Source organism: Mustela nigripes, chromosome 9 (genome assembly GCF_022355385.1).
Source record: "Mustela nigripes isolate SB6536 chromosome 9, MUSNIG.SB6536, whole genome shotgun sequence".
Taxonomy (NCBI): Eukaryota; Metazoa; Chordata; class Mammalia; order Carnivora; family Mustelidae; genus Mustela; species Mustela nigripes.
Genome location: NC_081565.1, coordinates 33,725,753 through 33,737,161, shown reverse-complemented (window position 1 = coordinate 33,737,161; position 11,409 = coordinate 33,725,753).

The window sequence follows — 11,409 nt, the reverse complement described above, 5'->3', positions numbered from 1 at the left end:
CAAAATTATGTTTGCCCTGTCTTGTGTGAATTCCTGTTCAGATGTATTATTTGAAAACCAAATAAATCAGGCAGGCATCCAGAGTGTTCAGATGCATAAATCATTCATTCCAGTTTAGAGCAGACTTAATCTCCTGTGGTAAAACCTGAAGAGGAGGCAAAAATTGAAACTGAATATACACTTGGGGCACAGCAGACTCGAACGAGTGAGGAACTCCCAGGCCAACAGGAACACATGTGTTTGGAGCTGCATCAGTCTGTTTCTGTCATGCTGCAGGCCACCGTGGAGGCCTCTGCCCCTCCAGCTCTTAGTTCTTTTTTTTTTTTTTAAAGATTTTATTTATTTATTTATTTATTTATTTATTTGACAGACAGAGATCACAAGTAGGCAGAGAGGCAGGCAGAGAGAGAGAGGAAGGGAAGCAGGCTCCCTGCTGAGCAGAGAGTCTGATGCGAGGCTCGATCCCAGGACACTGGGATCATGACCCGAGCTGAAGGCAGAGGCTTTAACCCACTGAGCCACCCAGGTGCCCCATCCAGCTCTTAGTTCTTAGTCAGAAACCCCCAGGCCCTTAACTGGCTCTTCTTGGACATATAAAGGTTGGAACTCATCATCAGCTTCCAGTCTGATCAGATCCTAGAGGATATTAGAACCTACCTTTGACCACCTCTCTCCTCAAGTTAAAAACCTTGTGGGGGGATGGCTGGGTGGCTCAGTGGGTTAGGCCTCTGCCTTCGGCTGGGGTCCATGATCCTAGGGTCCTGGGATGGAGCCCTGCATCGGGCTCTCTGTTTGTCGGGGGGCCTGCTCCCCGCCCCCCTGCCTGGCTCTCTGCCTACTTGTGATCTATCTCTGTGTCAAATAAATAAATAAAATCTTTAAAAAAACCAAACCGGGCGCCTGGGTGGCTCAGTGGGTTAAGCCGCTGCCTTCGGCTCAGGTCATGATCTCAGGGTCCTGGGATCGAGGCCCGCATCGGGCTCCCTGCTCAGCGGGGGGTCTGCTTCTCCCTCTGCCTGCGACTCCCCCTGCTTGTGCTCTCTCTCTCTCTCTCTGACAAAAAAATAAAGTCTTTAAATTTTTTTTAAAAATAAAATAATACAGATTTATTTATTAATTTGAGAGAGAGGCAGAGAGGGTAGGGAGGGGCAGAGAGAGACAGAGAGGGAGAATCTTAAGCAGCCTCCACACCCAGCGCAGAGTTCAACACAGGGCTCCATTTCACAACCCTGAGATCATGACTTGAGCCGAAATCATGAGTTGGATGCTTAACCGACGAAGCCACCCAGGTGCCTCAGCTCTTCACCAATTAAACAAATTAACCTTTCAAGGCTCTTCACCTTCTCAGAAGAGCCTTCTCTGACCCAAGAAAAATCAATGGCTTTTGCTTCTGTCTTCCCATAGCACAAATTTTGGGGCATCTCCAAGCCCCTGCCCTATGTTATAGTCATTTGTGAGGGTGAATCCTTTCCCCACCGCCAGCTCACTAGGGTAGAGCTGTTTGCCTTGTTTCTGGCCCTCCAACTCAGTGCTTGGAAAAAAGGGTGTTTGCCCAAGAGGGTCTGGAGTCCCAGGAAAAGGGACATAGGATGGACCTTTGCTTAAGCACCCCCTACTCTCCTTCTGCCCAGCAACACCCCCCCCCAACTCCGTTTCTGCCAAATGCTTTCTAGAAAGTTGTCTAGTGCCCTCAGGCTCCATGGGCCCTTATGTCCACAAAAAAAGCTTTACACAATCTGCCAGGGGCGTCTTGGCTACTGTGAGCCAAGAGAAAGTCACCTGCAGTCATTCCCTAGCAAGAGGTCAGTGACCTTCCTTTCTCTTCAGCTCCCATTCCCCAGGCCCCTGCAATGATCTGGGCCTATCTCTCCTGCTCCCCTTCACACCCCCAGGCCCCAGACACAAGGCCGACTGCTGCCAGCTCCCTTCCCCGAACCTGCTGTGTTCTTTCACACACCTCCAAACTGCGTACTTTCCGTCCTCTGTGCTCCGAAGGCCCTGCCCACTTTGTGACAAAGTCCTGTTCACTTTTCATAGCTCAGCGATCCACAGGCTTGTTGCTGCTTTCCCTGACCATGACCTCATGGCCTGATGCTGCAGAGCTCCCCCACGGTGCTGTCAGTCCCAGAGTGGTGGTGGTGGGTGGGGGGGAGCCAGGGTGTCCTCAAATTCCCTCAGTCTGTCTGTCCCCATGGCTGCTCTGTGAACTCCAGGACGTCCTTGCTTCTGCACTCATTTTCAGACCCGCATTGGTTTAGCAACTCACATGAGCTGCACAGAATCGAGTCAAAGGTTGTAGCCCACAAGTCCATGGGATGCTCTATTCCATTAATTTATTTCCGTGCTGGTAGGGACTAAATCAGGGAGCCTCAGCACCTGATCATTCGAAACTTTAAAAACCAAACCAAAAACCTGAGTGATTCTGATTTAAATCGGTCTGTAGAGGGATCTGGACCTTAAGTATAGTTTGTGGGTTTTTTTGTTTGTTTGTTGCGATCTTAGTAGATTTCAAAAGCTACCCAGGTGTGCTGAGGTTGTGGTTGAGAACAGCCCCAAATCCTGGCTTCTCCAGCAGGCCTAAAGATAAGAATAACCTGGGGTCCTGGACCTGCAGCCCCCCCCATCCCCCCACCCCAGGGGGCAGGTTTGAAATTATTCTTCCTGGCCTGCCCCAGACCTAGGACACGAGGATCTGTATTACTGAGCTCAAGTGATCTGTACGATTGAAAAACTAGATTCTAGGTTGTGGAAGGTTGGTGAATACATCCCCAGTCCCAAGGCAGGCCTATGAGGAAACCAGAACCTCGAGGGGAGAGGCCAGTTGGCCTGTGTACATTTAAAACAAGTCCCAGGCGATTCTTCTCAGGCAGTTTTGGGGAACAACAGCTCTGCATGGATATCCTGACCCATAACAGTGACCTAAAGTTCAAAACGCAGGGGCCTGCAGAGCCCAAGAAGGTGTGAGTGAAAGAGCATGTGCCCAGAGGGGAAACTGGGGTCTGGCCCTAAGGAGAAACACTCAGCACTTGAGACAGGCACATACCAAGTTCTATGAGTGTCCATAGGAGAATGAAAATGCACTGGCTGCAATCAGGGAAAGCTACCTGGAAGAGGTGACCTACAAATCATGACTAAAATTTATTTATTTATTTATTTTTAAGATTTTATTTGTTTATTTGACAGACAGAGATCACAAGTAGGCAGAGAGCCAGGCAGAGAGAGAGAGAGAGAGAGAGAGAGAGGAGGAAGCAGGCTCCCTGCTGAGCAGAGAGCTGGATTCAGGGCTCGATCCCAGGACCCTGGGATCATGACCTGAGCCGAAGGCAGAGGCTTTAACCCACTGAGCCACCCAGGCGCCCTATGACTAAAATTTAAATAAAGTGGCCTCCAGAATAAACATAGGATAGGAAGGAGTGTGTAAGAAAAGAGACACCAGGCTTCTCATGCTCCCCGACCTTGTTCCTGTCCCCCAACTTTGCTTTGTCCCAGGCACATCTCTAGTAGCTCTCCGGGCTCAGAACGGTTGCTGACCTCTGGGTGGGATCATGGAACACCTTACTTGGTATTTAAGTGACACATACTTGTGAAATACAAACACATTTTTATCTAGCAAGGTCTAAGTCAATAAAATAACATCAAACATTTGCACAACACTCTGTGGGCCTTCCAAGCAGTTACGTGATAGTTTATTCCTCTGGTTTTTACGTAATTTGTGTGCTCACAGAAGCCCGGTGACCTGCCTGAGTTTAGTACCTAGTGAAAGGTGAGGCAGGGACCCTACCACCTCCCCCATTTTCGAGAACAGAAGCACAGTTGAGCAGTTGGTGCTTAGAACTTGTGGAATAGATCTGTGGATGGTGACTGACAGACTGACTGGCCCTTTACCCAGGACTCCCTGATCATATGACTACCCTGAGGAACTTGTTACAAATATAGGTTTCTGGCGCTCACCCAAGACCTACTAAATTAAGATTTCCAAGAGGAAGGACTTAGGAATCGCATTTTACAAGAGATGCAACACGTTGCAAGGTCAGCATACTGTGTTTGAATCCTAGACCCACCACTTCCTGATTGGGCCCCTGGGGCAAAGCTGTCCCCCTCTCTGAGCCTTAATATCCCCATCTTCAAAACGAAGGTCCTTGCTCGTTCTCTTCTGAGTCCCCGGGAAGGGACTTCCCAGGACGGCTGATCCAGCAGGACCGAGGCTCATTCTCCTTCATGGAGTGGGCGTGGAGCTCAGGGACTGGGACCCCTAAAGCTCTCAATGTCCCCTTTCTCTCTTGCTCCTGAGGAGGGACTATGTAGTTCCCTCTACCTCCTGCTCACTGTGAATCGCGACCCTCTGCTGGGGTGTGAGTTACACAGCTTGGGCTCTGGGCAGCAACTGCTAAATCTAATTACTGCTTTTTCTTGTAGTCCCTTTACCTTCTGAGCCTCTGTTTCTCATCTGTCCAGCCGGATTTTCATCGGGGGAAACCTACCTGTGCACAATGGGAAGGCACACAGAGTAAGCTTACCATCGGTGGGGAATGCTATCGTCATTTTTTAAAATTTAAAGGTTTTATTTAATTATTTGACAGAGAGAGCTCACAAGTAGGCAGAGAGGCAGGGTGGGGAAGCAGGCTCCCCAATGAACAGAGAGCCCGATGTGGGGCTCGATCCCAGGACCCTGGGACCATGACCCAAGCCGAAGGCAGAGGCTTTAATCCACTGAGTCTCCCAGGTGCCCCTCTATCATCATTATATCACTTAACACATACTTACTGAGCACCTACTATGTGCCAGAAGCTCTCCTAGACCCCTAGAGTCTACTTTCTAGTTACAGTCTGGTAGGTGCAGAGCAAAGATCATGAACATGATACAAGTTAAATATTTAAGCAGTGAAGACCCTGCCTAGATTTTATATTTAAATAACAAAGACAGGGGCACCTGGGTGGCTCAGTGGGTTAAAGCCTCTGCCTTCGGTTCAGGTCATGATCTTAGGGTCCTGGGATCAAGCTGCCTCGGTCTCTCTGCTCAACAGGGAGCCTGCTTCCCCCTCTCTCTCTGCCTGCCTTTCTGCCTACTTGTGATCTCTGCCTGCCAAATAAATAAATAAAATCTTAAAAAAAAATAAATAACAAAGACAATACATAGATTTAATACTGAAGCAAACAACAAACATGGTGGTTATTTAAATAGCTAACACAATAAATGCTTCTTATTTGTATTGCACTTAGTCTGTTAGCAGGAGTGTAAATCAAAAAGATGGAATGTTGGAAGACACCCAGGTAGGGGAATGGGGAGAACCACCCGGGACCTCAAGCTGGAGAGGAAAAGGACCTTAAACTCTGCCCCTTACTTCACACATGTTTAGTAGAACTACGGCATTTTTAATTTCTAAAACAGACTCCCCTCACACCTCGTAAAGGAGGTCCCTCCCAAAACGCCAGACCCTCTTTCCTTTGAAATTCTGTGGCTGTATATAAAACGATATAAAACTCACCTGCTCTAGCTGACATTATCTGAAGTTGACGAAGCTAATGCCTGCTGAGGGCTTTCATCCAACACTGTAATCTTGGCTATAGCTGCAGGAGGTCACTTCTCCTGCCATTGTGCAGCGGAGGAAATGGAAGCTTTTTGCACCTTGCCCAGCTCACACAGCTGGATAGGAGGCAGGTAGGATGTGAGTCTGTCCTCCCCCCACCCCATGCTCCCCTACGTTGACAGCTTTCCGGCTTTTCATCTGCCTCCCAGACTCCAGGAGAGTGGGTCTCCTTCTCAGCCTGGGGTGAGGGGGCGGGAGGGGGGCGGGGTTGGGGGGGTGTACCTCCCGCCCCCAGCCCAGGACAGCACCATCACAGGGATAGAGATTTTGGGGCTTGCTGAGGGTTATGCCAGGAGCTGGTAATGAGGGTGACCAATTGTTTTGGTCTGCCTGAGACCATCCCAGTTCCGCCCCAGAGGTCTGCCTCCTGAAGAGCTCTGCAACCCTGGACAGATGCGGGTGATGGGTCACCTCTGAGCCGACCCCACACAGCCTCCTGTCCTGTCCCTATGGCCCCATGCCCAAACTCAGGAAGTCTTTGATGAAAGGAAACTGCTTAGCTCATGCCTCACATTTTAGGCAAAGTCTAAGTTGCTGAAAGTTCTCTAATGTAGCCAAACGGCTTTACTCTGGGGGTTCTCCCAGACATAGCAGTGGAATATAAACTTGTCTGTCTGGAAGTTGAGAAGCCTTAAAGATGGACCTATCCTCTGACCAGGAATACTACTTCTAGGAGTTTCTCGTAAGGAAAAAAAACAGAAATATGGACGGTGATTTCTTTTTCTTTCTTTCCTTTTTTCGACAGTGATTTCTGAACAAAGATATTCTCAGCAGAGTTGGTTATACAAAAACTTGAATGAGTTGAAGTAGAATATCATGGAGCTAAGAAAAAAAAATGGTATCGCAGATTTAATAACATAAAGATACTATTTTAAATAGAAAATGAAATATAAAACTAAATAAACACAGCATGAGCCTAATTTATTTATGAGACACTTGGCTGGCTCAGTTGGAAGAACATACCAGTTTTGATCTCAGGGTCATGAGTTCAGGCCCCACACTGGATGTAAATGGTACTTAAATGAGCAACAACAACTTAAAAAATAAAACAAGTCGGGGTGCCTGGGTGGCTCAGTCAGTTGGGCATCTGCCTTCAGCTCAGGTCATGATCCCAGGGTCCTAGGATTGAGTTCTGTATCGGGCTCCTTCCTCAGTGGGGAGTCTGTTCCCTCTCCCTCTGCCACTCCTCCTTGCTTGTGTTTTCTCTCTCTCTCTCAAATAAACAAATAAAATCTTAAAAAAAAAAACCCAAAAAAAAACCAAAGCAATGTTACAGCCTAAGTTTAGGTTTATACTTTGATGGATGAATAAAGAAAATGTGGTATACAAATATAATGGAAGATTATTCAGTCATAAAAAGAAAAATTCTGGGCGCCTGGGTGGCTCAGTGAGTTAAGCCTCTGCCTTCAGCTCAGGTCATGATCCCAGGGTCCTGGGATCGAGCCCTGCATCGGGCTCTCTGCTCAGCGAGGAGCCTGCTTCCCCCTCTGTCTCTGTGTGCCTCGCTGCCCACTAGCAATCTCTGTCTGTCAAATAAATAAATATATATATTTTAAAAACTGTCAAAAAAATAAAAAAAAAAAAAGAAAAATTCTGCCATTTCCACCACATGGATGGACCTTGAAGACATTATGTTAAGTGAAAGAGAAAGACAAATACCGTACGGCTTCACTTATATTTGGAAACTAAAGCAGTGATCTCAGAAACAGAGTAGAGGCGGTTGCCAGGGACTGGGAAATAAAGCAAAATGTGGAGGTATTGGTCAAAGGGTATAAACTTGCAGTTATAAAATGAGTAAGTTCTGGGAATGTAATATTCAGAATAGTGACTATAGTTAACAATACTGTATTATATACTTGAAAGTAGCTAAGAGGGATACCTGGGTGGCTCAGTCGGTTAAGCATCTGCCTTTGGCTCAGGTCATGATCTCAGGGTCCTGGGATCGAGCCCTGCGTAAGTCTGCCTGCTGCACGGGGAGCCTGTTTCTCTTTCTCCTCCCTGCTTGTGCTCTTTGTCACTATCTCCGTCTCTCTCTCTCAAATAAATAAAATCTTTTTAAAAAAAAAGTGGCTAAGAGAGATTTTAAATGTTCTTTTTTTTAAAAAAAAATATTTTATTTATTTATTTGACAGACAGAGATCACAAGTGGGCAGAGAGAGAGGAGGAAGCAGGTTCCCTGCTGAATAGAGACCCTGATGTGGGACCTGATCCCAGGACCCTGGGATCATGACCTGAGCCAAAGGCAGAGGCTTTAACCCACTGAGCCACCCAGGCGCCCCTGAGATCTTAAACGTTCTTATGACACACAAAAATTTTGTCATTATGTGAGGTGATGGATTTGTTAACTAATCTTTTTTTTTCCATAGATGGCAGTTTATTATTTTATTTTATTTTTAAAATATTTTATTTCTTCCTTAGAGCACAAGCAGGGGGAGTGGCAGGCAGAGAGAGAGGGAGAAGCAGACTCCCTGCTGAGCAGGGAGCCCGATGTGGGACTCGATCCCAGGACCCTGGGATCATGACCTGAGCTGAAGGTAAACGCTAACTGACTGAGCCACCCAGGCACCCTGTGTTAACTAATCTTATATGTGTGTGTGTGTATATATGTATATATATATATATATATATATATACATATATATATATACATATACATATATGTATGTATATATATATATATTTTTAAGATCTAACTTTTTTTGAAAATTTATTTGAGAGAGCGCAAGCAGGAGGAGGGGGAGGGGGGAGAAGGAAGGGCAGAGGCAGAAGCAGATTCCCTGCTGAGCAGGGAGCCTGATGCAGGGCTCTATACCAGGACCCTGAGATCATGACCTGAGCCAAAGACGGATTCTTAACTGAGCCACCCAGGTACCCTGACGTGTTGACTAATCTCACTGGGGCAATCACTTCCCAGTATATAGATGTATCAGATCATCACATTTGTATACTTCAATTTTACACGATGTTATATGTCAACAGCACATCGATAAAGCTGGAAAAAAATTGCACGTATGCACAGAAAAATAGATTGAGAAGGTACCTCAGAATGTTAACAGTGCTTTTCTTTGCGTTCAGGGTAACTTTCATTTTCCTGAAATACAAGCCTAGTTCCATGAATAAATGTTAATTTTATCATCAGAGAGTCAGTAATTTAAAAAAATGCTGCATAAAAGTGTTCTGTGCTGAGCTGTTCTAACTCTGCCTGACCTTCTTTCTCAGGTGGCATGAATTACTGCGCTTTAGAGTAGAAGGCAGTTGAGAGAGCACTGGGTTAGGAGTCCGAGGGAGCCTCCTGTCTAGCTCTTGCTCACTCCCCCCGTTCCTCTCCTTGCAATGTCTCTACCCCTACATGTAATGCCTGGTTCAGTTGTCACTTCTTCTACTGGCTGTACCTATGCTACAGCTCCTGCAGCCATCACCCACCTGTTTATCAATTCACATACCTGCCTATTCCTTTCCTGGGCCTCTTTTCTTTTCTTTTAAGATTTATTTATTTATTTGACAGAGAGAGATCACAAGTAGGCAAAGAGGCAGGCAGAAAGAGAGGAGGAAGCAAGCTCCCTGCTGAACAGAGAGCCCGATTCGGGGCTCGATTCCAGGACGCTGAGATTATGACCTGAGCCAACGGCAGAGGCCCAACCGCTGAGCCACCCAGGAGCCTCTCTAGGCCCCTTTCTTTCTCTAACAGGCCAGGGAACTTGGAGCAGCCTTCCCCTTCCCCTGGGCCTGGATGCAATGCCAAAGAGAACCACATGAGGGCGCCAGAGCCTCACTGGTGACAAGACTGCCACCCAGTTACACCAAGGTCCCTTTGAAACTACCCTAGGGGACGGCAATCCCTGTAAGCCTGGGATGCTTCCATTGAGGAGGAAACCAGCAAGAAAGAACTGGATTATCAACTCGGTCCTAGAAGAATCCCCACCCCTACCCCAGTCTTCCCAGAGCTACGCTGGCCAAGGTGACCCTCTGAACTGCACCCCCCCCCCCCCCCCCCCCGCCCAGCCCCTGTGGTGTGTTAAGACAGAGTTGCTGTGTGTCCTTGCCCAAGTCCCTGTCCCTCTCTGGGCCTCAGTTTCCAGCCTGCACTGCTGGGTTTCTGTGCAGAGATGCCTTAGGGCAGGCATCTGGCTGCTCGCTGGCTTCCTGTGAACGAAGGTTGAGGATGTTTCCTCTGCCCAGCTTCCTGCTCCAGGTCATAGTTTGTCACTGGCTCTGCTGCATGCTCAGTGTTTGTTAAATTGAACTGGCAGAAATAAAATCCTTCCTAGAACGTAAAACGGAGTTTGGAAGTGACCACCAAAGACATTTTCTCCTTGCCCTTCAGGAAATTCCTGGTTGCAGAGCACTGGCATTGCCCTTGGCTGGGCCCTGGGTGTGTGTGTGTGTGTGTGTGTGTGTGTGTGTGTGGTGTGGTTATGGTGTGGGGTGTGCTCTGAGGGGCTTGGGCTTGGGAGTTGGAGGAGTGGATTCGGGATCATTGGAAAATGGGAGGGAGAAGAGAACCAAAGCCTAAGTCCTGGGGACCATGGGGGAGGAAGGGGCCTGCTGGGGGGCAGAAGGCCGTGTCCTTGGGAGAGAGGGGCAGGACAGGCATGAATTCCTACACCGGGAGGTGGGGGTCAGGGGCCACCCCACAGGTGCCGATCTGTGTTGAGTGCGTTTGGGCCACAGACCCTCCCCCACCCTTCCTACCTCGGGCTGCATGATGCCGTCATAACGATGCTAGTCTGAGGACAAATGATGGGAGACCCTGCACCTCTCCTTTAGGAATCACTTCCTCCAGAAAACAGGCCCAGAAAACAGGAGGCCAGCACCTCCCAAGTCTTCAGGGAATTGCTTCCTGACTGGAGAAGATCAGTGCACGTCCCCTTGCCCTGCTTTGTTTTTTCTCACCTCCCCAGGATGAAGCCCTAGGAGACCCAGCAGGCTTGTCACTTCCTGCTGCGGCAGGTTGCACTATGCTGGGCAGTTCCACTCTCCCTGGTGATCTCCGCACCTGTTCCTCTGCCTGGAACACTCAGCCCTCATCCTTCAAGGCCCTTTCCCTGACCAAGGCGGGCAGATTCAATCCCCTGCATCTGGGCCCCCTCGGCTCTTGGCCCCACCCTGTTAGACCATGTGTAGCTCCCTGTTTTCCCCCCACTATAGAAACTTCCACAGGGTAGGGTCTGGGTCTCATTCTCCTGTGTATCCACCAGGTCCGAGTACCAGGAAGTACTCAACAAATGTTTGCTGAACAAATTAATTTGTTTTCATTTAACGAGCTCATTAGGGCTCTATCTTTCTCTTAATTAGGAAGCAGGAGGTTCTGTTTTTCCTGTAACAATTCACCTTTGGGGGATGATGGCAGAGCCTCAGCCCCTGTGAGCAGAAGGCAATCAAACTAGATTTCTGGGGCACACGGTTGCATCACAAAGAAGTAACACGTGTGCTCAATGAGGTCCAGGTAAACAAGACAACTGGATGTTAAAAGCTTCACATTAAATATACATTATCATACAGCTTATCACACAGAATTAGAGTTTATGGGATGCTTTTTTAGCAGTAGGTGGCTGGCACAGGTTCTTGGCAGTGACCCACAGCCCCAAAGAGAGGGGATGGCTAGGCTGAAGGCAGCTACCCATGTCCCGGTGGCACCCGAGTGGGTCTCTGTGGGGTTCTGGAAGGTGCTCTGACAGCTAAGGCTCTGGGCTGTGCTGGCTCCTTCTGGACATCTTGATCCATTTGGTCTGTGCTGGTAAGTGAATCTGGAAGGGGGAGGAGACAGACGTGGCAGCTTGCTGGACGGCTGCCCGATCCAGCCGGATGCCTCATGGGCGCCC